The sequence below is a fragment of the Octodon degus genome, unplaced genomic scaffold (assembly GCF_000260255.1).
Source record: "Octodon degus isolate 3935 unplaced genomic scaffold, OctDeg1.0 scaffold00031, whole genome shotgun sequence".
NCBI lineage: Eukaryota > Metazoa > Chordata > Mammalia > Rodentia > Octodontidae > Octodon > Octodon degus.
The window spans coordinates 9123006-9128473 of record NW_004524607.1 but is presented as its reverse complement, the minus strand read 5'-3'; positions in this window follow the sequence as shown (position 1 = coordinate 9128473).

The following is a 5468-nucleotide window of genomic DNA, read 5'->3' as shown; positions in this document are numbered from 1 at the left end:
ATCCACTAATCATGTAATGCATTGGCAAAATGCTTTTTCCAGAGGGGTGTTGAATAAAGGCAGTAGTCAGAGTCAAGTTGTAGTAATGCTAGACCTAGCAATAATATTGGTACCTTTTGAGACAGGCAGAAGGGTAGGTTGAGAATTCAAAGAAATACTTAGAAAGAAACAATCTAATTGGGTATTTTATGCACAAGCAGTGAGTACTAGTAGGAAAATGTAGGGTGACTCTGCTGGGAAGGGCATTCAAAAAGAGGAGGTAGACACAAATCGATGAAGACTCCCATGCCTGCAGGGAAGCTGCACAGGCACAGCACGATGGAGGAGGTTGGCCTCATCAATGCCATCCCATCCGAACTTGCTGGTTGCTAGTGTACTCTCTCATTGTGTTGGCTTGGCCAAGTGTCCGGGGCAGAGGACAGGTCAACTTCCTAGGCATCCAGATATCAAATCCTCTCGTCCCTTTTTCTTTTGTTTTGGATGTTTCCTAAGAGATTTCTGGAGTGACATTCAGAAAGAAGACCTTTGACTCAGATCTAGCTTCAAAGTTGTGTACCCAGTCTTCACATCAGAAAGGGTTTCAAAAGTAGGAACAGGTAACTTCTCAGAACCTAGGTTTATAGGTATAGAAAGATGAAGGGAGGTGATCTATGGCTTTCAATCCACATTGCTGTAGAGTCATTGGCCCTCTCTGGCTCCTGCCATCTTGGCCTCTCATGGTGATCTGTATTCCACAGAGGATTTTTTGGTATGATTTGAAAAGAACTTTGAAGGGTATCAGCAAGATACTGTTCCTGGGCTAAAGTTTGCTAATATTTTCCCCAAATGCATTGAACTCACATGACAGGAAAAGACAGCCAAGCCAACTCTGGGGGGTGGGGGTGGGGTAAGTGAGCACCCCTGGACCCTGCCCTGTCAGGGAGGGGAAGGTCTATAGGAAGAGGTCAGCTTCTGTCTGGAGGTCCTGCCATCTGGGGACAGTCCTCTAGGAGACCATGTGACTCTGTAAACTCATGCCCATGAGGGACCAGGACCATCAGCCAATGCTCCTTCTGATCATGTGGGAAGATGACTGGCCTCCTGGGTCCTGGCAGCTCCAGCCTAGTTCTGCCCTCCTGGGTTTCCCGTTTAGAAAGCTAGATCCAGACTCCAAATTCTCAGCCCTGGAAATAGGCTGGTGTCATCTAGGGAGCTTTAAAATTTCTGATCTTGGGCTTTATTTTGGACCTAGAAAAATCAGAATATCCAATTATGGGACCTGCATTGGAGGTTCCACTGAGACAGAGTGTTCTGGAACACAAGGGTGGACTCAGAGAGCAGCAACCACCAACTCTCCCTAGGGGTAGATCTGTGGCCCTGGAGACCACCTGCTATGTCCAGGATCATCTCTGCATTGGTAATAAATGTAATATACCACCATTCTCCTTCTCACTTAAGTTGTAGAATAATCAAGGTCATTGATTTATAGAACATCTTCAATTGATTGCTCACTATATTGATTTGTAGCTCATCGCGTGAAAAGCCATTCTTTGCTTCTCAATGATTTTTCTCTTGTGACCCTTTTATCGGAGACATTTCTTACTTTTTGTCTTTTGAGAAGGCTTAGGTTCTAACATATGATGTTCGAGGGCCTCATGATAGTGAGTAGCTTGAAGGCTGCCTTCATCTGGTGAGAGATACTATGTAAGTTGAATAATAATGGACTACATTATTGTAATGATTATTGTTGCTCCACAGGAAAAAGATATCCATACAGGGAAATAAGCCAGATCCCATTAACCAGCTTACCCATCATATATTTGAAATAAACTTACCATGCATTGTCTTTAATAGGTTTTCTGAGATTAAAAGTTTTTGTCAAAGTCAATGCCAGGAGAAAGCAAAAACAAGTACACAGCTCTTTATTCATTTGAGTTTGCATACTTAGGTGATTTTTTGTTTGTTTAGATTGCTTTGTTTTTGTTTTTGTTTTTGTTTTTTTTGTCTATAGAACTCTTAGTTCTACAGATATCCTAACTTGTAGCCTAAAGTGCATGACATGTTAACCCTTTGACTTCACTATACAGGTATAGTGTATTTAGTATTCTTAGCCATAAACAGTTTGTTAATTTGGGTTTACTGTTCTTTTCCATCTTCTGACCCAGTCTCATTGGAAGAGCTACCAAGCAATACAGCAATGGAAAGAAGCAAGGAAAGGATGTAGTGAGGAAGATCGGAGGTCAGAGGAGAATGGATGGGAGGCACAGTTGCTGATCCCCTTTCTGTCTGTCTGTCTCCTACTGTTAAGATGTCAACCCCAATGGACTGGAACAGTGGGCTGTAAGGCAGCCCTGCTTTAACATGCAGGCTCTTGTGGAATTTTAAGCTGTGGAATGGAATCTGGGGTCACATTCCTCACTATATCTTCAGGTGCTGACACATACACACCAGTAAAGGGGACTTGAATGGTTTGACAAGAACAGTACAGACCATAATGGAGCTAAGCTTTAAGCTCAGGTCTGTATGAGGCCCAAGCATTTTGCATAGAGCCCATATGACTATGGTTTGGACACCTCATGCTCCTAACAGGATGCACGCAGAGCAGCCATGGGCACCTGCTTCACTGTGTGGAGCTTGGCATGGGTGATGTGCTTTCCAGGCCATGGCATCCTCACTTGCAGGACCAGTCTGCCTGCATCTGCAAGAGCAGAGGCTGGCTGATGGGGTGACAGGAGGGCAATGCTTGTGGAGCAGAATCACAAACCCCTTACTCACCTCCTTCACCTGACAAGCACATCTGCACTAGAATGTGACATGTCTGTCATTGAAGCAGCACGTGACTTTAGCAAAGGTCATAGGAGTCAAGGATCCCAGTTCCTTGTGGACATCCCCAGCTGGCACTAAATGGAGCAGAATTGGGGTGTGGTAGGCATGGCAAGTGGAGGGTGGTGCTAGAGCCACAGCCCGTTGTTCAGCACACATTTGTGTGTGGCACAATTTGTATTATCTCACAAGACAGAAAAACACTTTGAAGACAAGTTAGGAGCACCACTGAATTCAGAAATCATAAATCAATAATGACCAGTTCTGTAATCTGAGAAAGATTAAAAAAAAAAAAGAAGAAAAGCTCCTGGGGGGTACTTTATTTTTAACCTAAAACTTCCTGAGTCAATTTTCAATGAAGAGAAGAAAATATAGAATAACTCAATAATTCCCAACATTTCCCCCCTAAGGAGCATATATCTTTTTTTTATAGTGAACTAGAATTCAAGAATGAAAAACTAAAATAAAAACATATTGAAATTTTAAGGGGAATAGATAAATTAACAGTGCTAAGTCTAAGAGAAGTCACACCTGAAACTAGTGAACATAGTATAATTTAAAGTGTGTGTGTGTGTGTGTGTGTGTGTGCGTGCACACATGCCAACACATGCATCCACAACTACCATTTACCAACCTGCCATAAAAGGGCACATACTATATTTTGTCTTAGGGATTACTTAGATGGAGAATTGGAGCTGTGTAATATTTACAAGTTTTCCTCTTGAGGAACATAAGCTGGATAGCTTTGCTATTTATTTTTCTTCTTTCATGCCTTTCAGGAAAAGAGTGTTTCTTTAGAAAGGTTTAACACATTTCCGATTAAATCTCATCTTTAGAAGTTTCTGTTCTTGTTGTAAAGTTTCTATTCCGGTTGGTTCTATTACATTTTCGAACAGGTTCATGATGGTGCTGTTGATTTGTAGGGATGCTATATCTTTTAAGTATTATTCATAGCTGCACTATGGAACCCTCATATAACCCTAGTTTTAATGTCTTTTTAGTTGATTCTCAGAAATTTTCCAAAGAAGCAATTATAGTTCCTGAAAATAGTGGTACATTTATACCTGGTAGTCACTGATCTTAATTTTCTACTTGGTGGCCTTGCTCTGTCTTCCTGGGATAACGTTCATGGACAGATGAGGGCGAGTGTGATCAGGCTCCTGGATTTCAGTGCTGAGTAGAATATCAACTATTTGACTTAGGTATTGGTTCATCATATTAAGGAAGAAATCTTTTTCTGGTCCTTGTCAAAAGTTCTTTTTAAGTCAAGGATGAGTTCCAAATTCCATCGAAAGTCTTTTTGGATTCTAATGGGATTATATGTTCCCTCCTCCTTTAGCCTATTAATATGAAAATTACATCGATGTTTTGTGACAATGGCCTATTGTTACACACATTTGGAGAGACTGGAGTGGTGGCAGAGACAGAGAAGTGAAAGGAGGGCTAGGAGGTGAGGCTGAAACTACATTTCCTGGGCAGGATGAGGGTCTTGTCTGGGGAGCACGGCTTTGGAACATGATGGAAACAGAGGAAGAATATTTAGTTGCCAGAGAACATTATGAGGAGCTTTCTTCTGGGACAGCCTACATTTTTAAAGTAGTCACTAAGGCAAATTTTAGAAAGATCACAAAATTGACAACAAAATTGATTTTCAGGGAGAAAATGAAAAAGAAGAAAAGATGGATACTGAGTTAGAGATGTGGCTGATACTCAGTGGGTGGTTAAAGGCAGTGAGGCAGGAGGAAGGAAATCTGATCTCAGACTTAGGAGATCAGACTTAGGAGCTACACTTTGATGGCACAGACTCACCACTCACCCAGTTCTCTGAGGAGCAAGATGGTCTTGGTTGGTGGGTGGATTACAAAGAGATTTTCTAACAGTGGACCAGCCTTGCATTTCAGGTCATGGTGCATTGGTCATGATGTATGATTCTACTAAGATTCCGCTGAATTGATGTTGCTAATATTTTATGAACAGTGTTTGCACCCATAGTTTTAAGTTTAAATATTTTGGTGTTATTGATCCCATGTTTTTGTTTAAAGATCATATTTTCCATGTAAAATGAGTCAAGAGCTGTTAATTTTCTTTTTTAATGCTTCAAATAAAATGGGCGCTTATCTGTATCTCAAAGATTTTTTTTCTTTTTTTAGTACAGGGTCTACAGGGTCTCACTACATAGATCAGACTCGTAGTGATCCGCTTGTGTTCATTTTCACAAGAGCTGGGATTACAGGGGTGCGTCACCATGCCCAGTCTCAATCACCATCTCAGTGTGCCCCCAGGGGTGGGGCTGGCACAGCACACCAGATATCAAACCCAGGCTGCTATGCTCTACCTAAACAGGTGCTTTTAGTTTGCTGAGCTATCTGGCCAGATGTATTTCAAAGATTTTGATGGAAAACTTCCTATATATTTATTAGGATTTTGGAGTAAATGTATTTAATTATTTTCATTTGTTTGATTTCTTTAATGGCTGCTGCTCTATGTAAGTTTTCTATCTTTTCCAGCAATGTATATTTTCTAGGAAACCTTTTTAATTCATTTTGACAAATTTATTAGCATATCATATTATACTCAGCTATAAAGAATGACAAAGTCAAAACCATTATATCTAAGTGGATGCCACTTGAAGATATACTCATAAGTGGAATAAACCAGACCCACAT